Raw genomic sequence first — 26445 nt, 5'->3', positions numbered from 1 at the left:
ATGGGCTCAGTTGCTCCTCAGTTTGTATGATCTTCTCAGACAGGGACTGAATCCGTGTCTCCCACATTGGCAGGCAGATTCTTTACTGCTGAGCCACCAGGGAAGGCTCTGATTTCTTGTTTCATTTTGTATTTCTTTCATTAGTAAAAAAGCAAGTTCCTCCTTGGGTCATCCTTACCTACTCGATTGTTTATGAATTACCAATATTATTGCCCAGATCCTTATCATTAGGTTTCAAGGCTTTTTGTATATTCTGCACGCTGGCTCTTTATTAGCTATGTAGGTTGCAAATATCTTCTCATTTTCATGTAGTCAAATTTATCAAAAGTTCCTCTTTCCTCTAATTTTTTTACCTATGTTGTTTTGTTTTAAAATATTTTCCATACTCTACTCTAGAGCTAGACACCTTAGAGTGTAAAATCAAGCAGGCTTTAGGAAGCATTACTATGAACAAAACTAGTGGAGGTGATGGAATTCCAGCTGAGCTATTCCAAATCGTAAAAGATGATGATGTTAAAGTGCTGCACACGATATGTCAGAAAATTTGGAAAACTCAGCAGTGGCCACAGGACTGGAAAAGGTCAGTTTTCATTCCAATCTCAAAGAAGAGCAATGCCAAAGAATGTTCAAAATACCATATTATTGCACTCATTTCACATGTTAGCAAGGTTATGCTCAAAATTCTTTAAGCGGGTCTTCAACAGTATGTGAACCAAGAACTCCCAGATGTAAAAGCTGGATTTAAAAAAGGCAGAGGAATCAGAAATCAAATTTCCAACATCCATCAGATCATAGAGAAAGCAAGGGAATTCCAGAAAAACACCTACTTCATTGACTACGCTAAAGCCTTTGACTGTGTGGATCACAACAAACTGTGGAAAACTCTTAGAGATTTTCCAGACCACTTTACCTGTCTACTGAGAAACCTTTATATGGGTCAAGAAGCAATAGTTAGAACCAGACATGGAAAAACGGACTGGTTCAAAACTGGGAAAGGAGTGCAACAGGGCTGTATATTGTCACCCTGCTTATTTAACTTATATGCAGAGTACATCATGTGAAATGCTACGCAGGATGAAGCACAAGCTGGAATCAAGATTGCTGGGAGAAACATCAACAACCTCAGATATGCAGATGGTATCACTCTAATGGCAGAAAGTGAAGAGGAACTAAAGAGCCTCTTAATAAGGATGAAAGAGGAGAATGAAAAAGCTGGCTTAAAACTCAACATTAGGGACTTCCCTGGTGCTCTGGTGGCTAAGACTATGCACTCCCAATGCAAGGGCTCCGGGTTTGATCCCTGGTCAGGGAACTAGATCCCACATGCTGCAACAAGAGTTCACATGCCGAAATGACAATCAAAGATCCCACTTTCTGCAACTAAAAACTGACTGATGCAGCTAAATAAATAAATAAGAATACATTTTTTTTAAACTTCAACATTAAAAAAATCTAAGATTGTGGCATCTAGCCCCATCACTCCATGGGAAATAGAAGGAGAAAAAGTGGAAAGAGTGGCAGATTTTAATTTCATAGCCTCCAAAATCACTGCAGATGGTGACTGCAGCCATGAAATTAAAAGACGCTTGCTCCTTGGAAGAAGAGCCATGACCAAACCTAGACAGCATATTAAAAAGCAGAGACATTACTTTGCTGACAAAGGTCCATCTAGTCAAAGCTATGGTTTTTCCAGTGGTCATGTATGGAGGTGAGAAGTGAACCATAAAGAAGGCTGAGCACCGAAGAATTGATGCTTTCGAATTGCAGTACTGGAGAAGACTCTTGAGGGTCCCTTGGACAGCAAGATCAAACCAGTCAATCCTATAGCAAATCAACCCTGAGTATTCATTGCAAGGACTGATGGTGAAGCTATAGCTCCAATACTTTGGCCACCTGATGTGAAGAGGTGACTCACTGGAAAAGATCCTGATGCGGGGAAAGATCGAAGGCAAAGGGGAAGGGAGCTGATAGTTAGATAGCATCACCAACTCAAGGGACATGAGTCTGAGCAAACTCCGGGAGCTAATGGAGGACAGGGAAGCCTGGCGTGCTGCAGTCCACGGGGTCACAAAGAGACATGACAGTGAAGGAGCAACAAAAGTTACAGAGATACTGTTCTATATTTTCTCCTTAAAATCTTAAAGTTTTACATTCTGTGTTTATATTTTAATCTAGCTAGAAGTGTATGTGTATGTGGTAAGGTAGGAATCCTATTTTATCTTTCTCCATAATTTATTGTCCAAGACCAATTTATTAAATAGTCTGCCCTATTCCTGCTACTTTGTAATGCTACCTTTGTCATCATAAGCCAAATTTATCATATACATAAATCTGTTTCTACAATCTCTATTCTATTTCATTGCTAGATTCCTCTATTCTATGCCTACATCACACTGTTTAAACTACTATAGTTTTGTACAAATTTTTGAAGTCTGGTAGGGCAAATCTCTCTTCATCATCATAACAATTATGATGATTATTTTTAAATTTTTGAATATTTTTGGCATTCTCTATTTTGTGTGACTATTTGAACCTATTTTTGTCAATTTCTGTGAGAGAAATTTCTTGGGAATTTTTATTTGACTTGAATAGACTTTAATTTAATTTGGACAAAAATTGACATGTTTTATGATGTCAAGTCTTCCCATCCATGGTATTTTGTCTCCAACTACTTTGGTTTTATTTTATAGTTTCAATAAATTGTTTTGATTTTTTTCCCCTAATGGTCTTATACTCTTTTATTATGTCTGTTTCTTAGAGTTCATAGGTTTTATTTTTTTTTTTATTTTATTTTTTTCCATTCATTAGGTTTTCCTTTTTTTTTTAATTTTAAAATCTTTAATTCTTACATGCATTCCCAAACATGAACCCCCCTCCCACCTCCCTCCCCATAACATCTTTCTGGGTCATCCCCATGCACCAGCCCCAAGCATGCTGCATCCTGCGTCAGACATAGACTGGCGATTCAATTCACATGATAGTATACATGTTAGAATGGCATTCTCCCAAATCATCCCACCCTCTCCCTCTCCCTCTGAGTCCAAAAGTCCGTTATACACATCTGTGTCTCTTTCCCTGTCTTGCATACAGGGTCGTCATTGCCATCTTCCTAAATTCCATATATATGTGTTAGTATACTGTATTGGTGTTTTTCTTTCTGGCTTACTTCACTCTGTATAATCGGCTCCAGTTTCATCCATCTCAACAGAACTGATTCAAATGAATTCTTTTTAACGGCTGAGTAATACTCCATTGTGTATATGTACCACAGCTTTCTTATCCATTCATCTGCTGATGGACATCTACGTTGTTTCCATGTCCTGGCTATTATAAACAGTGCTGCGATGAACATTGGGGTACATGTGAGTTCATAGGTTTTAGTTGCTATTGTTATTATAAATAGTATCTTTCGTTAAATTTTCTAAATTTTGTTACTAATGATTTTGTACATTGATCACTTCCAATAACTTTTCTAAACTCAACTGTTTTGAATATTTTGCCCACAGGTTCTCAGAGGTGACCCAAGTTGGCCATCATATAATCTCAAACCATGGCAGTTTCCTTTTCTCCTATCCAACCTTTTTCTTCTTTTTTCTGCAACCACATCAGTTGCAACCTAGATCCAATACTAACACCACTGTGGCAACACTGGGATGAGCAGGAGGAGGAGGAGATAAAGCTAAAACGGATGGTGGCTGACCATCAGGCATGTTCAGCGCCCAGGTTCTCTACCACATATTGTACAATTACACCATTTTTTCCTACAATTATACAACTTCCTTTCCCCATCTCATGATTTCATTCAGCGTTCCCATTTATTCTCTCCTACTGTGTAAACTTATGGGGCTGCTCACAGAAATTTTACTGGCCTAACACTTTTCTTTCCATTATCATGTAGATTATTTTGGCATCCTAGGCAACCAGTGTTAGTGCCTGCATTCTCATCTTCACGACAAACCTAAAGCTAACTGGCACAGTTTAACTTAGTGCTAACCATGCTAATCTTCAGTGGGCTGACATATACAAGGACAAGATGTTAGCCTCCCATTTTCTCTTTCCAAGGTCTGGCTTTAGAGTTTTGGTGTTTTTTTAATTCAGGGGTTTTTGTTTTGGTGGGGGGAGAGAGGCTGAGTAGAGGGATGCTCTAGAATTTTGTTATTTTGTTGGTTGGTCAGGTGGTTGGTTGGTGGCAACCCATCTTCCCCAGTTTGTCTTGTTGTTGTTTTTGTTTAGTTGCTAAGTTGTGTCCGACTCTGTGACACCATGGACCGTAGCCCACCAGGCTCCTCTGTCCATGGAATTTCCCAGTCAAGAGCACTAGAGTGGGTTACCATTTCCTTCTCCATGGGATCTTCCTGACCCAGGGATTGAACCTATATCTCGTACTTTGGCAAGTAGATTCTTTACTGCTGAGATACCAGGGAAGTTCCTAGTTTAAGTCTACTTATTTGTAAATCTGAGCATGAACAAAATATATTTTATTTTATATTATATATATATAAATTATATATATATAAATATATTTTATATATAAAATATATTTTTTATATATTTTATATATTTTACTCCCACTCTTTCATAATGGTTGTTCCTTTATTGTGGTTTCTATATTTTTCTTTTTATCTCTTTAATCACTTAAACATCCCTATACTTATGGTCTCTCTCTGATTACTTTTTTATGATCTCAAGGTGGGGGTTGCTGACCTCCACCACCCACTTCTGGTTTCTGCAAATTGTTGTTCATGGTGGATCTTTCCATGTTGTAATTTTTTACTGAAAGCTAATCTTCAACTGAATTGGAGTTTTCAATGAAACTCCTATGACCAGAGTGATTTTTCATCTGCTTCTGCATGTGTCCTAATTGTAACATAACCAAGACCACTCTTTTATGGGCATTTCTTAATCTAGGATGTCCCCAATTCAAACAGTGTACGTTGTCTCCAGAACCTGTCAATGCAGAAGCTTGGGATTTCACTTTTTCATAAAATGGCTTTTATTGTTTCCACCCAGAATCCAGGCAGAGGCAAACTTTCTTGGCATCTGCCTGATTCATGACTGGATTATTTTTTTCCTAGTCCTCCTTTCTTGGAGAGTTCAGTCCCTCTGCCTTTTTGCTTTCTTGTTTAGGCCTCTGCCTGGCTCTGGCCCAAGGCCTTCACTCTCATCTCTGCATGGGCCCTACCCCCATCTAATAGAGCACAGACAAACACACCCACACCCCTGGCTTGCTGGGGCGCCACTCGCCACTTCCAGCTATGTGTTTCCATTACCTCTTCAGTTCCAGCCACTGAACTGATTTGGTTTTCATTTTATCTTGCATTTCTCTGTGCTTGTAACAGGAAGGGTTCCACATGAGTCCACTCCACCCAAGACTCCTTTTCCTTCACAGAGCCCCTCAAAAGCAACCAGGACTTGAAACAGAAGCCAGAAGCAGATGCCTGTGAGTTCAAGGTCAATCCTACCTGCAGAAAGCATCTCCAAGATCTGGCCCAAATCTTTTTAGGAAGAAGGGACTGGGCTTGTCTGATTATTAACTGGACAATTTCTGCTTAACAACCACCTTTCTGTTCTTGAGCTGGAACGCAATCAGAATGCTTCTTCCCTGCCAGTTTCAGAGGATGAGATCATCCGAACAGAGTCCCTGGGGAGACATGAAGTCAGGACTCCTTCACAAAAGAAAAACATGCCGCAGTGAGACTTGATGAAGGAGCGTCTCCTTGAGAAACAGGCCCAAGGGGGTCTTGCTGTTGTTGTTGCGGCTCTGCTGCTGCTTGGGGAGGGAAGCTTCCCCAGGTTTTGCTTTTAGTTTTCAAGAAAATTGGCAATAAGTCAGGGAACCTAGCCCTTTACGGAGGGAACACATACCTTCATGGGTCAGCAGGCTGAAGGGTCACAGCAGAGCACTGTCTGTGTTCAGAATTGTCTCTTTCAAGCAGGATTGGTGTGGACAGTTGAGGGGAAAAGTTGGCATGTATCTCATGGAAAACATTTTCAAGTCCGTGACAGACAAACCCTTTACAAACATTCCAAGTGATGGCTTTCTTCTACATCGACATGCATGTTTAAAGCCCACTGGGCACCATGCCTACGCAATCAGGCTTGAGAATAATCAGCCCAAGGCTAAGAGGGTAGAAATCTCCACGGTAGAATTCCTGGCCTCTAGACTTACTGACATCTTCCTTCTGTGGTATTTCCTCCACTCCTGTTCTTCAGAGCTCAATACTCTTCTTAGAGTCAGAACTGGCTTCAAGGAAAAGTTTGCATAATCCATCAGCCACACCTTAGTGTGAATTTAACCCAATGTCTTATCCATCCTGGGGTGTTGTCTATTGAAAATTATAATCTCAGTGAGATAAAGATTGCCTGAAATTATATGGAACAGAGTGGGGATTCCAACAAGATACTCTGACTCCAAATGCCAAGCTCTTTCCAGACCTCAGCACTGTGCCTTAGGATGAGGCTGGAGCCCTTCTCCCTTCTCTGGGCTTTTAAGACTTTCTCTGCCTAAGGCATAGTAGCTCTGGGCAGGTGTTGGTGAGGAGCATGCCCACATTCTATTTCTACCACCTCAGCCTCTGAGTAGATGTGCCCACCAGTCAGATCTATCTCCTGGGGTCATAAAAATAATAACAATAAAGAGAAATATTACTTTTTCCTGTTAGGTAGTTGCACCTCTTTGTGAAGTATCTTTGGGGAGCCTAATACCCTTTCATCCCTCCAGAAGCTCTCACCATCCTAGGAAAATCATCAAAAGAATTTTCTTGAAACAATCTCATTCGCATCAGTCCAGAATCCAATGAACTAAACTCTTTCAAGGGACTTTGCTGGTGGTCTAGTGGTTGAGAACCCACCTTCCAATGCAGAGGGATACAAGTTTGATCTCTGGTTGGGGAACTAATATTCCACAAGCCACAGGGCAACTAAGCCCTCATACCGCATGGGCTGCCAGTGACTGACTGACCCGCCCACTGTAGAGCCTGAGCTCTGCCATAAGTGAAGCCCACACTACGCAGCTCGAGAAAGCCAACCCACTGCAACGAAGAACCTGCCTGCCACAGCGAAGACCCAGAACAGTCAAAACCAACTTTTTTTGAATAAAGCAAAATAAACTCTTTCAAGGATACTAGTCTCATTAAGAACGTCTCATACAAAACTGCTTGAACACCAAGCACAATTTCTGTGAAGGGTGAGTCTAGGCCCACATTTCCACCATGTGGCCCCCTTGTCTTCCCTGAAACGCCAGTGCAGGCCTGACCCAGATGAAACCTACCCATTGGTTGAGCTGAGCCAATCAGATTCTCCCTTTCAAAAGGGGATAAGAGAGAGGTAGGCACTGAATCTGTGATTCCAGACCAAGCAGGATTAGTGTCAGGAGGAGCTGAGCCAAATGAAGGGTGTAGATAGATGCCCCCAGACCTGAGAAGGGGGTCTGTTCCCTCAACGGGAGATCAACCAGAGCCATCAAACAAACCTGATGAGGACCCGTGTGCTTCCCAGACACCATGCTGGAACAGAGGAGGGAGAGGGGGCAGAAATCCTGAAAGACAAGTAGTTATGCCGCAGAGGCAAGAGTCTTCACAACGACAGCGCATTTAGTGTTGAATGCTGCGGCAGAAGCCATTGTGAGGGGAGGGAGAATGGGCCAACACGAGACCCCCTCCCTTTTCCGGTCAGTGCTCCCCACTGGCTGAACCGACCAGAGCCCAGAAGGCAACAGCGCCGTCACTGCAGGGCGCGGCTCTCCTCCCAGGAGCTGGATGGGGATGGGGGTCTGCGGACAGAAGACCCGGCACCGCCTCTCCTCCGCCTCCTGTCTTCTCTCCCGGTTTCTGTCGCTGACTCTTCTGGTTGCTCTCCTAATGCTTTAACCACGCTTGTCAGGGTCTTCACTGATCCCTCTCTCCCACCAACATCTTAACTGTCTGGTCCTAGACCCTATGCCTGATTATTTTTTGTCTTCACAAACTCTGTCTCTCCCTCCTTTAACTTCATTTCCTCCCCACCCACCAGGCATCCATGCAGTCCCCAAGATGGGGGTGATCTGCGTCTTTGATTCTGACCTCTCGCTGACCTCTTGCTGACTCTCACAGAACCCTGACCCCACTGGTCATCAACACAGTTTCCCACAAGAAGAATCTGAGTGCCTCAAACCAACACATCCAAAGTGAGACTCATTCTCTTCTCCCTTAAGCAGCCAGCCATGCTCCCCTCATCATCAATCACAGGCACCCCGACTTTGTTTCCTTTTTGGTCTTGCTCCCCAGAGGCTTATTCAAACCCTGCTATGTGGGCCTATGGACATCCCTGGGAACTCACGACAAACGTATCATCTCAGTTCCCACTCAGACCCACTGAACCAGAATGTGTGTTTTAACAAGATCCTCAGATGTAATTTTTGGAAGTGCAGGTTTGCATCATGTATCACAACCATCTTTCTTTCCAATGATCACTGTGTTAACATGTATCCAACACAGAGGCTTGACATTAAAACAGAAGGACGTCAACCCTGCAGCAAAGAGTGGCCCAGCAGACTCCCTCTACCCCCATGCACTGCTTTGGACTTTGTCATAGAGGGAGCTGCCTCATGGAGGATGGTATGCATATATACTTCTTATTGTTTGAAGAAATCTTTACTGGTCCTCTCAGTCTTTCTTGCCTGTATCATTGGAGGGCTCTGAAAAGCACTCAGATCACTTTTTGTGAATAATAAAAGGTAGCAGGGAGAGAACTGGAATATTCAAAATGAGAATCCCACCTGTCTAGAAAAACCCCAGCTAACATTTACCGCGGATTCCACATAGAATACACGATAGTTCAATCTCATCAGGAGTTTTATTTCTCTGAGCCTGAGTTTCTTCATCTATAAAATGGGGTGATAACAGTAACTTCTTTATGTTTCTTCAAGGATTAAATATGTGAAATACGCCCTTCAAATGGATGGTTCAATATTCATTAAATGAAGAAAAGACATCATTTAATACATGGAAGCCTCAGTTTACTCAAATGGAAAACAGAGACTACAATACCAAGTTCACCAAATGTGGGTTCCCTGGCTCTCTCATACCCTCCCCCAGTCCCAACACGCAATCACACACGTGCACAAACATGCATCTCAATATGCAACCACATGCAGGCACTGCTCTCGTGTGCATACACACACGCACATGTGTACTTGCACACGCTCACACACACACTTGCACACACGCAACCAGCAGAAACTCTGGCTGCCTTCCACATCTACTCCATGGCCACCTGCTCTCTGCATTCCCTCCGGGAAGGGACCACTGCAGAACCCCCACCCCCACCCCGCCTACCCAATGCTCTCCTGGCCCCTCCAGCTCTCCCACCCTACAGGGCACTGCAACCATTCTAAAATCCAAGCCTGACTGCTTCTCTTCTGCCCGAAGCCCTCATACTATAGCCAGCATCGCCGAGCATCCCTCAATGCCCCATGTAGTCCCACCCTGCTGGGTCTTCACACACCTTACACCTCCTCTACCGAAACTCCTCTTCCCCAAGTAACTCATTCATATTTGTCAATTTCACCTTAAGCACGGTCTCCCTCACTATCCCTGACGGCTGTCACCTGCAATGGCCCCTCATTTAGGCACTCAGCACCAGGTGCATGAGTGGCCAGTCACTCAGGCGTATCCAAATCATTGAAACCCCAAGGACCGAGCCTGCCAGGCTCCTCTATCCATGGGATTCTCCAGGCAAGAAAACTGGAGTGGGTTGCCATTTCCTCCTCCAGGAGATCTTCCCCATCCAGGGATCGAACCCGGGTCTTCCGAGGCACCTGCACTGGCGGGCGGATTCCCTACCCACTGTGTCATGTGGGAAGCCCCTCAGCAGCCAAGCGAGGATGCAGTCCTTTGAGGGCCCCTTGTCCTCTCCCCTTAGGCTGCAGGGCTCCTCCAGGGCAACGACCGGCCTTATGTGACCATTTTCAGCATCTGACACCCCAAAGCCTGGAACACAGTGGGAGCGCAGCAGATGCTGGCTATAAGTGTAGTTGCACGGGAAGGTAAGGAATCCTGGCCCCACCCCATCCCAGCCCCTAGACTCAGTTGCAGTCACAGGCTCCCTGGCGCTCACAGGAGATAGGAGCTCCACCAGAAGGGCCACACGGCCTCCTGTTTCCAGGGGCACCAGAACAGTTCAGGCCTTGTCCTAGAGTTAGAACTGCAGAGTTGAGGACAGAATCCACAGCATGATCTTTGCAAAAAGCCAACCCCTCTGTCTGCTCCACCCCAGCTCGGGCTCCAGGTTGGCACCAGGGCTGCGCCTGCACAGAGAGGCTGCTGAACAACCGCCAAGCTTCTCTCCACAGTTCCCACGTACATTTTCCTCTGCTTCCTTCAAAGCAGAAAAACAGCTGCTCTTTCCAAAAGACAGGAATGCTGGGGAGGAGAGGGTTCCTTGCCCAGAAGTAAAGATTCAGATTCCCCTCCCTAGTCTGAGAGATTTCTCGAGACTGGGCATCACCATGGAGGCAGCACACCCAGCCACCCCTGGGGAGAAGGTCTGACCCAGATGCTGTGAGTGGAATCCACAAAGACGTTCGTGTGAAATGAGCAGAGGAAGTTGAGTGACAGCGGGTTCCGCCCACACACCACCGTTGCCAACAGGAAGAGGCCAGCATCCTCTCCATCCATCTCCTCAGTAACAGGTTCCACCCATGCAAACGCTACAGACACCAAGATCAAATTAACACTTATTGAGGGAAAGCCTGCCATGCATGGACAGGTGCTGTGCAAGAAGTTTGGAGAGGCACAGAATATAAGACCTGACCAGGCTTCTGCCGTCAAGTATCAACAAACTGTGTGCCCTGGCCTGGACACCAGGGTGGGTGTAACTGGACCACAGTTCTTGCCCTGGAGAAGTTTACATCTCATCGGAGACACAGCATAAAGCCCACATGAAGGAAGTCACCCTCATGAGGCAGGAAGTAACCAGGAGGTCAACTGCGAGGCACAGACATTAACTGCTCTAAAACTTCAGAGAAGAAAGAGGAAGAGCTGTTGTGGACAGGAATCGTCAGGAAGGTTCCTGAAGGGGCCCCTGGCAGGAAGGATAGGTGAAGTCGGGAGAGCATTTCAGATGGGAACAGAGGCACAGAATATGATTCACTATGGTGCATGTGTAGCAAAGACATGAATTTCTGCTCGTTACGTTGATTTTGCCTTTTTTTTTGACGGATGGTTCGCTTTAAAATCAGCCCTGAGTTCAGTCTGGATGAGTTAAGTCATCTTTCTTGCCAGCCGTGTAAACAAACCACAACACAAAGCCAAACCACAGAGAGCTAGTCAGACAAAGAGAGAAGAAGCTGCCTTGAGAAGCGGCACTCTCTCCTTAAAAGACCAGGAGGAAACCTGGTCCTTCCACTCTGTCTGCAATCTCACCATCTGTGCTTAAAAATACTGAAATCAACCCGAGTTGGAAAAGACAGCTGCAGAGGCAGGGAGAGCTGCTCAGAGATCTGTCGGGCGATTTATCCACCTCCTAGCTTTTGATTGATCCCACCAATTGATCAAAGTTCTCTGTTAGATGAAATACACTGGCAGGAATGAGACCTCTGTGGTGGGCAACTTCCAAATGTCTGCCAATGACTGCCCCCTGCCCGGCCCCCACCACTCCTCCTGTTGAGCGTGGGCTGGACCTAGTGTGAGACTTCAAATTAGAAGAATATAGTCAAAAAGGATGGGCTGTCACTCCTGAATTAGACCTGAGACTGTGAGTTCCTTCTTGCTCACTCTTTCTGTTTGGCTCATCTAGCTGCTCACTCTGATGAACCAGCTGCCACGTTATGAGAGGCAGAAGGGTCCACATGATCAGGAACCAAGAGTGGCCTTTGGCCAACAGCCATCGACCAGCTGAATCCTGCCAACTGTACTGACTTGGAGGAGGATTCTGCCCGGGGTAGCCTAGAATAACTGTGGCCCTGACTGAGACCTTGATGGCTGCTTAGGAGGTCCTGAGCCCCAGGACCCAACCAACCCATTAATGACCCACAGAAACTGGAAGATAATAAATATTATTGTTTCCAGTCCTAAAGTTTGGGGTTATTTGTTGTCCAGCAAGAGATGACAAATACCCAGCCTAATCAGGCTTCCAGGGATAAAAACCAGGTCATATTTGTGTCTGAGCTGACATTTGTATCTGATATAACCAGAAACATCCCCTGCATCTAAATCTTCCCCTGTCCTCACCATTAATTAGTATGTCTCCCAAAAAGTTTAGTACATGGTTTTTAAATCATTCAACTTGAATACTACTTTGTGTCTGTGGAAATGTTGGGTGAAGCAGAAGCCCTTACATTATGTCAGACTCTATGTCAGCAGACACTGCAGGGGACTGCAGATCCCCTTGGAGAAAACCTTCCTTCTCATAGGGGTCAGTGGACCTCTGTTTGCAGAAAGTGGCCCCACAGCCTTCGGCTTCAACATATTAACAACAAGTCTGGGCATAAGAACTGACCAGGATGGATTCTGGATGACTCATCATGTCCCGGCTAAGCCCCCAGTCCTGAGGAATGGGTGTGCCAGAAGCCTGGGAGGCTGGACAAAGGCATTCCACTCTCCGACATCTCGTCACAGGCAGCATTCTGGAAAAACGTAGCCCTGTGTGTCCAAGGAGAGCCCGGACACTTGTCCCAAAGCTGGCAACATATCAGGAAAAGACACCATAAGCTCCAAAGAGGAACTCGCCAGCAGGAAAGGAGGAAAGAGCTGCTCGTTTGTTGGAGGAGAAGTGACCTGGGATGGCCCCAAGGAGCCGAGGGTCACCGAGGAGACTGGTGCCCATGAGCCTATGGCTGAAACTGGAACTTTTGCAGACCCTTCTGTCCTGGTGCCCTGTGAAGCTCTGCAGGCCCGAGGCTGAGCGAGTGTATGCGATTTCAAAGGGCTAAAACTTCACGCCTTGTGTGGGATTTTAGGAGTTCCATTCTGAGCACAGAGGTATCCAAATTAAAATGTCTAGCACCTAAGTAAGTGGGTTTTTTCAAAGGAGCTCAAAACTGAAGATATGGATTTTTATTATGGTAAGATATTCATAATATAAAACTTACCATATTAACCATTTTAAGTGGATGGTCAGTAGCATCAAATACATTCACATTATTGTGCAACCATCAACCATCGTCCATCGCCAGAATTCTTTTCATCTTGCAAAACTGAAATTCTGTACCCGTTAAGCAATAATTTCCCCCTCTTCCTTCTCCCCAGCCCCTGGTAACCTCTGTTCTCCTTTCTGTCTGTGTGAATTTGCCTATTCTAGGATCCTCATGTAAGAGGAATCATACAATATTGGTCCTTTTGTGTCTGACTTATTTCACTTAGCAGGATGTCTTCAAGGTTTACTCCATTGTAGCATGATCAGAACTTCATTCCTTTATAAGATATATTACTATTTCGTCGTGCACATACACCACATTTTGTTTATCCGGTCAGCTGTCAATGAACATTTGGGTTACTTCCACCTTTTGACTTCTGTGAATAATGCTGCTATGGACACAGACGTAGAAATATCCTTTTGAGTCCCTGTTTTCAATTTCTTTCGGTGTATACCTAGACATGGAATTGCTGGGTAACACTATATTTTTTTTTATACTATTTTTTAATACTATATTTAATTTTTTAAGGAACTACCATATGGTTTTCCACAACAGTTACACCATTTTGCATTCCCACAAACAATGTACAAGGCTTCCAATTTCTTCACATCCTCACCGACACTAGTTTCCTGTTCTTTGTTTTGCATGGTAGCCATTCTAATGTGCGTGAGGTTTGCGGTTTTGATTTGCATGTCCCTGATCATTAGTGATGTATTAGAACTGGCCATTTGCTTAGAAGATACAGATTTTTGAGTTATCAGCAGATAGACACTCAAGTCGTGGGTGGCACCCACTCCCATCCAGTATCCATCTTCTCCTTCTTTCTTAATGCTCCCAGCATTGTTCATGTCTGCCTGTACACAGCTACATCACTCACTTCCCATGACACTCTTCTAGATACAAGAGGCCATGGGAACTGTTTCTGAAATAGAAGTCCGGGGGGGAACTCCTGAGGGAGCTTTCTTGAAATGTGACAGATTAGTTAGCATCCTCCTTTTGCCTTTCGCCCTTTCTCTTCTCCTTCCTCCTGCCTGGAATGTAGATATGGTGCCTGAAGACATGGAAGCAACTTTGAACCACAGGGAAAAGAGCCACACACTCAGGCTGGCAAAGCAGGTCCATAAAAGGAGCACAGATATCCCTGGACCGACAGCCTGCCCCCAAACACCCTGTTACGTCGTGAAAAAGATGAGCCTCTTACTTTTACTGGCCACCCCTTGTTGGGTTTCTGTCACATGCAGTCAAACACCATCCTAACTGACTCACCATAGGAGTGGGTCTACTAAGATGAGTGTGTAGACAAAAGAATAAACCAGAATAGTGTCTTGGGAAATGCTGAGAGGTAACTGAAGGCAGCAGGGGAATCATTCTGGGCAGGGACTAAGAGCAACTAAAAGAATGTAGAAAACATGAAGTCGTGATATCAAATGAATGGGGAAGAAAATATTTAAGAGGTCAACATATTAGAGGCTGAAGAAACACCCAGTAAGGAAAGCATGAATTCAATAAAAATGAGTCTTAGAGACATGTTGGGAGAGAGCCGTATCACCTGGGTTGAGAAGTGAACAGGATTCAGGAAGAGACTGTGAGGAACAGGGAGGAGATGGGGCACCAAGAAGGAGAGCACAGCCACGGAGCCCAGGGAAGCGCTTTTAAAGATGAGACGCACTGGAAGTGCTAACGGCTGGAAGCAGAAGAGAGGAAAAGACTGGCAATTCAGAAGAGAGGGCATAATGCTAACCGTCTCCTTTTGGCTGGCAGCAGAATCCTCCATCTGTTAACTAGGCACTGGGTCACCCAGCAGTCTCTGTGTTGTCCTGCCTTCCTCCTTGCATAGACTTGGTCATCTGACTAGTTTGAGCCAATGCTATATCAGCAACAGTTAGGTGTTAGGGCTTTCCTGGTGGTCCAGTGGTTAAGAATCTGCCTGCCAATGCAGGGGACAGAGGTTTGATCCCTTGTCCGGGAAGATCCCACCTGCTGCAGGGCAACTAAGCCCGTGTGCCACAATTACTGAGCCCAAGAGCCGCAACTCCTGAAGCCTGTGCACCTATCGCCCGTGCTCCGCCACAAAAGAAGCCACATCAGTGAGAAGCCCATGCTCCGCCACTGGAGAGCAGCCCCAGCTGGCCACAGTTAGAGAACACCCGCGCACAGCGAAAAGAGGCCTAGCACACCCGAAACATAAATAACAATTTTTAAAGTTGGGTATCAAATTTCTGGGTGATTTCCTTAAAGGTGTTTGCTGTGGACACGCTCTCTCCTTTCCTGATGGCTGGAAATGCAGCAGCCGCTGCGGGCCTGGAGAAGGGCGTCGCTTACAGAGGTCGGCAGGTCAGCTCACAGGCCTTGTTTTCCAGATGACCTTGTAGAGTAAAGCCCTCTAGCCGCCCTCACTGCCCACCTACCTTTGAAATGCTAGGGAATGAAAATTCTTCCATCTTATTTAAACCGCCATTCTCAGGACTGTTTGTTATAGCAGCCTAGCTTATCTAAAACTGTTGGGAGCCAGAACAGTGGTGTTGAAAGCCATTAGTCTATGAATTCATAAGAACATGTATAAATAAAGTTTGGCTTATACATTTAAATATACTCAGTTTAATGGTTGCCTTTGAGATTACATCATTCCTAAGTTTTGTTATATTCAACTGTCCTTCCTCTTAAGTCAATCAAAGGTTGCATGGGGGTCACATTCAGTTCAGTTCAGTTGCTCAGTTGTGTCCGACTCTTTGCGACCCCATGAATCGCAGCACGCCAGGCCTCCCTATCCGTCATCAACTCCCGGAGTTCACTCAAACTCACATCCATCGAGTCGGTGATACCATCCAGCCATTTCATCCTCTGTTGTCCCCTTCTCCTCCTGCCCCCAATCCCTCCCAGCATCAGAGTCTTTTCCAATGAGTCAACTCTTCATACGAGGCAGCCAAAGTATTGGGAGTTTCAGCTTTAGCATCATTCCTTCCAAAGAACACCCAGGACTGATCTCCTTTAGAATGGGCTGGTTGGATCTCCTTGCAGTCCAAGGGACTCTCAAGAGTCTTCTCCAACACCACAGTTCAAAAGCATCATTTCTTTGGTGCTCAGCTTTCTCCACAGTCCAACTCTCACATCCATACATGACCACTGGAAAAACCATAGTCTTGACTAGATGGATTTTGTTGGCAAAGTAATGTCTCTGCTTTTGAATATGCTATCTAGGTTGGTCATAACTTTCCTTCCAAGTAAGCGTCTTTTAATTTCATGGCTGCAATCACCATCTGCAGTGATTTTGGAGTCCCAAAAAAATAAAGTCTAGGAGGAGACTAACAACAAAGGAGTGTAAGGAAACTTTTTAGGACAAAGAAGCCATTCTATATATGAATTATGGAAGTGAGTTTACAATCATTTAGAATTATCAAAATTCCTCAAATTTTAAATGGATGAACTTTATTGTATGTAAACAAATAACACTGTGATAAAAATTTTCAAATGATCCTTCTTTTACAAAAATAATGGAAGTAAAAATTGACTGTCATTTTTCAAGACCTATTGTGTAAACTAAGAAGGTGGCAACCTTATGTAGATCTTCAAATCTTTTCAAATTTTTCAGAGCTAAGAAACTGAGAAGTCTGAGAGCCCCTGTATTCCTTATCTATAGCTATACCAGTAATCCAAGTCTATGCTCCAACCACTAATGCCTGAAGTTGAACGTTTCTGAAGTTGAATGGTTCTATGAAGACCTACAAGAACCTCTAGAGCTAACACCAAAAAAAAAACCAAAACCCAAAAAACATGTCCTTTTCATCATAGGGGATTGGAATACAAAAGTGGGAAGTCAAGAGATACCTGGAGTAATAGGCAAGTTTGGCCTTGGAGTACAAAATGAAGCAGGGCATAGGCTACCAGTTTTACCAAGAGAACACACTGGTCATAGCAAACACCTTATTCTACCAACACAAGAGATGGACATCACCAGATGGTCAACACTGAAATAACATTGATTATATTCTTTGCAGCCAAGGATGGAGAAGCTCTATACAGGCAGCAAAACAAGACCTGAAACTGACTGTGGCTCAGATTGTGAGCCTCTTGTTGCAAAATTCAGGCTTAAATGGAAAAAGGAGGGAAAACCACTAGACCGTTCAGGTATGAGAGGTGACAAATAGGTTCAAGGGATTAGATCTGATAGAGAGAGCCTTAAGAACTATGGATGGAGATTCGTAACATTGTATAGGAGGCAGTGACAAAAACCATCCCAAAGAAAAAGAAATACAAGAAGGTAAAGTGGTTGTCTGAGGAGGCCTTACAAATAGCTGAGAAAAGAAGAGAAAAGCAAAGGAGAAAAGGAAAAGTATACTCAACTGAATACAGAATTCCAGAGAATAACAAGGAGAGATAAGAAAGCCTTCCTAAATGAACAAGGCAAAGAAATAGAGGAAAAGAACAGAATGGGAAACACTAGAGATCTCTTCAAGAAAATTGGAGATACCAAGGGAACTTTTCATGCAAAGATGGGCACAATAAAGGACAGAAACAGCAAGGACCTAACAGAAGCAGAAGAGATTAAGAAGAGGTGGCAAGAATACACAGAAGAACTATACAAAAAAGATCTCAGTGACCCTGATAAGCACAATGGTGTGATTGTTCACCTAGAGCCAGACATCCTAGAATGCAAAGTCAAGTGTGCCATAGGAAGTATCACTGTGAACAAAGCTAGTGGAGGTGATGGAATTCCAGCCGAGCTATTTCAAATCCTAAAAGATGATGCTGTTAAAAGCGCTGCACTCAATATGCCAGCAAATTTGGAAAACTCAGCAGTGGCCACGGGACTGAAAAAGGTCAGTTTTCATTCCAATCCCAAAGAAGGGCAATGCCAAAGAATGCTCAATCATTACAATTGTGCTCATTTCACACGCTAGCAAGATAATGCTCAAAGTCCTTCAAGCTAGGCTTCAGCAGTACGTGAACGAAAACTTCCAGATGTACAAGCTGGATTTAGAAAAGGCAGAGGAACCAGAGATAAATTGCAAACATCCAATGGTCATAGAGAAAATAAGAGACTTTCAGAAAAACACCTTCGTCTGCTTCCTTGACTACACTAACATGACTGAACACCACCAGAAATAGCTGTGTGATAAATTACTCCAAAATTAGCATTTCAGAGTAACAAACATTTATTATTTCACAGTTCCTGCATTTGGGGGTCTAGCCAGGTTTGTCTGGGTCCTCTGACCTAGAGTCTCTCACAAGGCTGTGTCAGTCCGTGTCCGTAAGGACCGGTCAATGGTTAAATCCACCCCCAAGGCAGAGCTGTCTTTTTTTCCAGCAAATGAGTCCAGCAAATGTCCACACATTATCCCCAAGGGGACCCGTGCAGCTACCCGAAGCTGCATGCGGACGTTCCGGGCAGCCAGGAGCTTCACCTGGCGCTGAGGGGAGGAAACGGACTGCACTTTGACGCCCTCCACGCCGGCCAAGTGTGCCAGCGTGCACTGCTGCGCCGCAAGGCCCACCCCACCGGCCAGGAGGACAGAGCAGCCCCGACGGGTGGGGCTGGATGAGCAGCTCCCCTGACAAATGTCCTAGGAGAGGCAGGTCCCAGCACAGGAAATGAAAGGATCTGAGTCCTGGGCTGCGATGAAAAGGCATTTCCTCTTCTCTCTGGGCCTGGGGATAAAGTAAAATTTGTCCCAAAGGTGAATTCCAGTCCCCACCGTCTCTCACACTCGAAGGCCAGGATGTAGGGAGGGTGTACACGGCCCTCTCTTTGGGGGAGAGAGGATGACGGCAGAACTCTGCTCCCCAAGGACGGGCTGGTGGTCCTAAGTACCACTACAGCAGGTAGGTGGATACCAGGACACTGTGTCTCACAGACCTCTGCTTGTCCAAGCCTCCCCTACAGTCTATGAAATATGTCAGCTGATCCCAGCCACATTACAGGGCACGGAGAGAAAAGCTTACCCATGTGAAATGGAATATCTGCTGTTGTATCAATAAACAAGAAAAGTCACAGCCATCAGCGATTTGGGGCCTCCAAACGTGAAGGAGGGCTCCCAAAATGGCACACAACACACACGATCAAGCAGATGCCGCCACCCACCACCCCATGGTGATTGCTGAGGAGCTGGGGGGAGGACGGGAATGCAGAAGCAGCCATCTGCCACCCCATACGGGGAACAAGGATGTAGACAATCAGGAAACCGGATTTGGCCCCAGATAGCTGAGGTGCGTATAAAGAAACGAATTCAGTGAGCCCAGAGGCTTGCATCTTCCCATACACAGAAGAATACTAAATTCCTTAACTTGATATCTGATTTTCCTTACCTCACAATAATCTTTAATGTTCAGGCTGCCTGCCCCCTTTTTTGCAAACTCATATATAGCCCTAACTCCCCTTCCTGCCTCCCTGGAGCAGTTTTCTCAGAGATACTGGATGCTGTCTCCCAGGCTCAGGGTCCTAAACATTCCCACCAAATAAAATAACTCTCTACTTTCAGGTTGTGACTAGATTTTTATTTGACACCCACTTCTTTGCATGGAATAGCAAAAAGAGGAACAATGTCCCTTGTCCCAAGCCAGGGAAGCTACGTGTTGACGCAAGGCAGAGCGAGGACCACAGGTACGTTCTTATAAGACAGCACGCTGGGAGAGGCTTGGAAGAAGGGAGGGGAAGGGAAGGGCCCTGTGTGGGTAGTGATCTGTAAGCTGATTGAAATGTGAGTTTCTACTAGCAGGTAACTGCTGAGAGTCATACATACCAGCCAAACCGGGACAAGCCAGTTTGGCATTTGGCAGATCAAGGCTGAATCACCGGTCCTCCTGTTTGTATCTGCCGTTCAGCATGACTGGTTTTCCTGGCCCCATGCCCTAGCAGGTCTTTTCAGATCTGCTCTCAGCCAGACCTCTGATCCCTCCAAGCTGACCCTGAAGATTAACCGGCAAGCCGGCCACCTGAGAGGCTGATGTCTGCTCTCCTTCACACCAGGGCCACTGCTCAGGGAGCATGAAGCAGGCCCTAATGAGACCCAGGGTCCCAAAGCTACCTCAGCACCCAGGAATTCCAAATTGTTTTGAACAACCAGATCCAACTTCCAAATCGAGGTGAAATTCCACTTACCTTGGACTCTCGTTTTAGCTACAGTCAGAAATAAAGGTGCCCTGGTCACACCAGCCTGGGATGCTGAGGCAGACAGCATGCTTATCTTGAGAACACTGACATTCTTTTCTTGTCCCCACTGTGCTGTGTACTGAGAAAGAAACATTCCAGCTTTGCGACCCTCAGCTGTATTCCTTGTGCCAAAGGGGTAGCAGCCAAAAAGAGAAAAGACAACATATTTTAAGGAGAAGAATATTTAAAGATGGATTTACTTTCTTGATTTCTACACCTGAATTTTAAAGCCCTGGAAAGTTGCAATTTGCTATCAAATGTCAGGCAAATGTCTGGCTGGCGTGGGTGGCTATATCAGACTCTGAATTCTCTACTCCAAACCAGCAGAGAATAAAAGAGTGGGCTTTCACAAGAGATGGGCTTTAGCCACCAAAAATAGGAACAGTTCGCAACTTTGTGTAACTGAAGGAGGGCTTTCTGGGTGTAAAATGTTTAGTTAGCTGCTCAGTTGTGTCCAGCTCTTTGCAACCCCATGGACTAAAGCTTGCCAGGCTCCTGTGTCCTTGGAATTCTCCAGGCAAGAATACTGGAGTGGGTTGCTGTTTCCTTCTCCAGGGGATCTTCCTGACCCAGGGATTGAACCTGGGTCTCCTGCATTACAGGTAGATTCTTTACCAATAAATCCAGGATCTAACACACCCATCTAGGGTGGTCATCCATCAACCAGAAACCCCACTTCCCTTCAGCCCCTCTTTCCACTAGAAGCCAGGACTCAGGACCCAGCTGTCCCAGGCAACAGTCATTTCCTGGATCCAGTTAAGGAGGCAGGAAGAAACCACAGATGTCTGAAACACTCAGGGAAACAGTCTTCTGCCGAGGGATCAAGCCCTGCAGTCACCAGCTCCTTTACTCCTGCCCTGACCCCGGGTGGGAGGCAGGCTGGCCCCATCTTGCAGGTGAACACTTATCTCTGTGTTTAGAGCACTCTTGGGCATTTTCTAAGCACGCAGGGGCAAGTGAACTGTTCTAAAGCTATGCTGCGCTTGCTCTGTCCCTGTGACCTATGGCATCCCCAAAGAAGTAACTGTTAGGGCCCTGCGATCACAGTGCCTTTGGTGTCTCCAAGCGCCACCTGGTGGTCACTGCACGCCCCTGCAGCGCTGTCACCCAATCACCATTCTCAGTTATCCCAGCCACACCCGGGGTGTGGGAGGCAGATGTGGCAAGGCTGAAGGTCCTCTGTCACCCGGCCTTCTAAAGTCAGGCCTGGGGCGACTGAAGCATCTGCCACTGGGCCAGGCGAGTCTGGGGCCCCGGGCGCAGGTGGAGGTGGTGGCCAGGTGGGAGGAGCTGCCGGGAGACCTCGGCCCCTCCCCTCCAGAATCGAGATCCCAGAACTGCGGGTGCCTGCAGGGCCTAGAAAAGTGCCCGAGCAACAGTGGCTGCTTACCAAACATTTCTGGAAAGGGGAAGAGGGAGGGGGCTGTGGTGGATGAGCAGGGAGCGGGGTGCCTCCGGTCTCTGCAGTGGGAGAGGGTGCCCAGTGTGGATAAAAGGCCTGGCGATGTGGCTTCATTTCCTTTCTTCCTCCGACTCCCGCGGGATTTTGCACATTTGGACCGAGACAGACTGGAGAGGTACTGCCCCCTTGTGGCCTCCGCCCGTCACAGCAACTGTCTTCCGTCCGAGATTTTCACCTTTTGTAACACAATTTCATTTCTTCAGCGGAAGCTGAAGCCCCAATACTTTGGCCACCTGATGCGAAGAACTGACTCATTTGAAAAGACCCTGATGCTGGGAAAGACTGAAGGCAGGAGAAGGGGACGGCAGAGGATGAGACGGTTGGATGGCATCACCGACTCGATGGACATGGGTTTGAGCAAGCTTTGGGAGTTGGTGATGGACAGGGAAGCCTGGCATGCTGCAGTCCATGGGGTCGCAGAGTCTGACACAAGTCTGAGTGAGTAAGCTGAACTGAACAAAACTTCTCGGTTCTGTATGTTTGAGTCACCCTCTGCTTCCTCCGGATCACATCTACCTGGGAGCAGGTACAAGAGGATCGCAGTAACAGCACAGAACAGCATTTTTCTGGTTCGGCCCCACTTGTGGAATTGTGAGTACCGTGGACCCCAACAAGTTCCAACCAAATTAGTTTAACAAACCCCTGGGAGCCCCTCTGTGACATCCACTATTTTCTCTTATCAAGGTGACCCTTTCGCCACCCACTGATCTCTGTCTTTTCCCAGTACTCTCAGTTTGGAGCACCAATAGGGGCCCTCTAAGAGGCCACTTTACTCAAAGCTTGTCCTTTCTCTCTGACCATCAACCATTGTCTTCAGACTAAGTTGATGTTGCCTTCAGTTCAGGTCAGTCACTCAGTCATGTTCAACTCTTTGCAACCCCATGGACTGCAGCACACCAGCCTTCCCTATCCATCACCAACTCCAGGATCTTGCTCAAACTCATGTCCATTGAGTTGGTGATGCCATCCAACCATCTCATCTTCTGTCATCCCCTTCTCCTCCTGCCTTCACTCTTTCCCAGCATCAGGGTCTGGTATTGCCTTCAGCCACTCTCTTTGCTAGGGAGAGTAACACTGTAATTGCACTGGCGTCCCCCAAAGTTCTCAAATTGGACTGTCAGAACTAAAACACCGGCTGTATTTGCACTGTCTTTTTTTTTTTTTTTTTGGTTATAAAAGAAAAAAGCAGAGAATGAGGACATCTGGATCCCAGCCCTGTGGTCACCAATCAGCTCTGTGAATCTGAAGGTCTCTTTGTGCATCATTTGTTCCCCATTAAAATAGCAAGTAGTGAGTATGGAAGCCTGGAAAATAGGATGGGGGAGAGGGGAATGGGGCACTTGATGGAGAAGTTGAGGAGATGGCTCTTGGTGGAGCCAAGGGCGAGAGAGTGGACATCATGGTGTGTCATCCCAGCCCCATCCACTCCAGGAACTGAGCCCTATTGTGCCTCAAAGGTGCACCTTTGGGGTGGCCAGGCATGGCCCGAGGAGAGGGGATGACAAGTGTGACAGACAGTCAACCCAGACCTGGCAGAAGACCTACGAGTGGGCTTTTCCCAAACACTTGAGCAAAACTCCTATGTCACTGGGAGTAGCAGGGAACCCAGCGGTCCTGTAGTTGTTAGGGGCCCTGCAGTTGGGGTCATGAAGCTAATGGATGGACCCCAGATTGGCTGGTCCTGGGGATGCCCAGGGGACATAATCGGGGTTCATCTGGATCTCTGGAATCCTCGTGCCATGTGTACATACATCACGCACTTTGGTACTCCTGGAATGGAGCCAGTTTATTAGGGAAACTCTGGAAGGGGCAACAGCCCAGAAGCCGGTGCTCCCTGCAGGCTTTGGAGATTCCAGAGGGCCATGACGAGACACCTGAAGAAGCTGCTCTGAGCCCATAAGCTGCCCAGAGCATGTGTCCAGATGTTCAGGAGGGAGAAAAATGCAAACAGCTTTACCCAGAGGCTTTCGGAGATTCCTGATCACTTCATGGTCTTGGGGAAAGGATGCCTGAAAGCGCTTTTAAGTTCCTTATCTCATTCCTTATTTCTAGAAGTCCTTTATTTCTAGAAGGACTGGGGATTCCCTGGTGGTCCAGTGATTAGGACTCCATGGTATCACTGCCACGGGCCCAAGTTCAATTCCTGGTCAGAAACTACAGTTTCTGTGCAGCCAAAAAAAAAAAAAAAGTTTCTAGAAAGACTAAGTCCACCTAATGTCTCCGAGGAGCAAGTAATGTCTGATGTACCAGAATCTGGGGCCCTCTGGAGATATGTAGGCCAGATCTACCCCTGCCTTTGCAGTTACATGAACCAATAAATCCCCTTTTGTGCTTCAGTTCAAAAAAGTAGGATTTTTCTTTACTAATAACCAAATGAGTCCTCTTACAATACAGGAGCTTGTTACAACTTTACATATGATTGGATGCGGGTACCATCTCGGGCAAGGGCAACATGAAGCACAGTTAACTGGGAGGACTCAGTGCTCTTAAGAGAAACTGAGAAGTCAGGGAGGTGGAGTACGCGTTTTGTCAGACACATGAACTGAATTAAAAGGGCAGTCGGTACTTCTGAAGGCTAAGTGGAGGCTGGTCCTATACACTCTAGATCCACAAGAAGCCTGTTTGACATTATCATATTGCAGATTAATCTCTCTTCCAATCATTAGACCCCTCTCACCCTTATACTTCAAGATGGAAATACTCAACGCTTAATTTCTGAAGTGTATAGGGTGCCTGAAAACAGCCTCCCAAAATAATAAAATTCTACTCAACTCCAAATGGCTTGAACTAGCTACACGCAAAGAGCAGAGGCTCCTGTGGATTGAAGATTATTAAATATGAAGTATGTTTGTCAGGAAAAACCTTTGTTTATATAAACAGTAGAAGCACCACCATGGTAACCCTGCTTGGTTTACAGCCTAAAGCCTCCCAGCCAAATTCCCGCCTCCTTTTTCACTGCTAGCCTACATTTTTTAAAAACATCCCCAGCCAAAATTCCATGATTTGCCTGCTGGGTTTCCAGGCTCAGAAAATGTCATTTAAAAAGTAGTGGGGGAACCGGTTGCAACCACGTCCAAAGCTTCTAAATGAAAGCTCATTTCTCTTTCTCTCTCTCTCTCACTCTCTCTCTCTCTCTCTCTCTCTCTCTCACACACACACACACATACACAGATTTTGTTTGCCAATTACAGTATGCTTTTCCTTTTTTATGTAACCGAAGTCTCCTTGGGCCCCACAAGCCTGCAGGACCAATGAAATAACAACATACAGGCAGCTGTAACCCGTATTCTGGGTTTTTCTCCTACCTACTCACAGAGCATCTTAAGGGGTGTACTTTAGAGGTGACCCTGAACAAATCCAGTGCGAGACAGTGCAGCCTCTTCCCCAGTGATGTCCACAGGGTCCCCGTCACCTCTGCGCTCTCCCTGGAAGTCCAGGGACCCAGTGATGTGCAGGGGAACTCCAGAGAAGCCCTTGCGTTCCTTGGTGTTCTGCTCCATTAACACACATCAAACCAGGCTACTGTGCCCACTGTCTGATTGTCTTACTAACGTTTGTAGCAGAAGCTGTCCCTGCCATCCAAAGAACCCAGCCACATATCCAATGGCCAGTCCAAGTGGTGGCGCCTGGCGTGTCTCAAGATACCCTTCCCTCCAGCGACTGAGGTCAAAGCATCCAGCCTAATCCGCAGGAGGCTGCTCAGGCCCTCACCCAAACAGGCATCTGGGGGCCCTGCCTACCAGTTCAGACATGTCCCAGCATGTCTGACCTACTTACACCCAAGTGGGGAACTCCAATCCCTCCGACAGGAGAGACCTTTAGAGAATGCAGCAGTGACATCTACCCTCTCCATCTGCCCGCCTGAGGCTGATGGTCTGGGCCCAAGCCCTGGGGGAAAGGATTGCTCTACTCCGGGAGAAAAGTACATTGACATCAGATTATTTTCCAACAGTGTTTCCCACTTCTTAACATTTGCCACATTGCATTCCACGTTCCAGTTTTCAAAAGGACAGAAAGTGTTAGTCGCTCAGTAATGTCGACTCTTTTGCGATCCCATGGTCTGTAGCCTGCCAGGCTCCTCTGTCCATGGGATGTCCCAGGCATGAGCACAGGAGTGGGTAGCCATTTCCGGGGTATTGATAATATAAAACGGAAATTAACTGGAATCAAGAACTTTATTTTCAAGTGGATTTATGATTGAGCATCGTTTGGCTTTTACCTGAAATATTCTCCTTGAGACACCAGGAAACCAGGTCTGAGAGATACAGTGAGGTTGCCATACACAGTTATTTATTAAGTTTGGTCACATTTTAGATTTCTCTCTCTTTTTTTTTAAACCTAGCTTACTACAATTTTGCTTAAAGTTCTTAATTTAACAGAGAATAAGTAATACCTTCTCTCTGTATTACCTACTTCTCATTCACATTTCTGGTAAGTTTCCCCTTCCATATGTTACATATATTATGTATGTTACATATGTTATATACATTACAGGATTAAAAGTCCTTTTATAGATATTTTCTCAGGTAATAAGTGTTTAATAGCTTCATGACCCCAATTCACCCTCTTTTCGATCTCAACTCAGGCTTCAATTCATACATTTCCAACTCAGCCAAGGGTATGTGGGAGCCAAAAATTACTTTTAGAGAAGGGCGGACTGGCTTCTGCTGGTGTGTTTCAATCCAAGTGTCACACCAAGAAAATGAAGCCTCTGCTTAGCTC

The 26445-nt window shown here is 45.9% G+C and overlaps 1 long non-coding RNA gene across 6 annotated transcripts in view; it reads right to left on the bottom strand.

Moving 5' to 3' along the window:
- LOC138436790 (uncharacterized) overlaps positions 1 to 21813 on the bottom strand; it is a 136352-nt gene extending 114539 nt beyond the window's left edge. For 4 of the 6 annotated variants that reach the window (XR_011255607.1, XR_011255604.1, XR_011255608.1 and 1 more), the window contains exons 1-2: positions 21652 to 21799; positions 20211 to 20383 (exon numbers count right to left, since the gene is read on the bottom strand). This is a non-coding gene — a long non-coding RNA (uncharacterized lncRNA). Of the gene's footprint in view, positions 1 to 15692; positions 18761 to 20210; positions 20384 to 21651 lie in introns of those variants that run through there. The other 2 variants (XR_011255605.1, XR_011255606.1) reach the window with 2 other exon arrangements.
- Positions 21814 to 26445: the final 4632 nt, after the last annotated feature.

This window comes from Ovis canadensis, chromosome 3 (assembly GCF_042477335.2).
Source record: "Ovis canadensis isolate MfBH-ARS-UI-01 breed Bighorn chromosome 3, ARS-UI_OviCan_v2, whole genome shotgun sequence".
NCBI lineage: Eukaryota > Metazoa > Chordata > Mammalia > Artiodactyla > Bovidae > Ovis > Ovis canadensis.
This window is presented reverse-complemented; position numbering and strand designations above follow the sequence as displayed.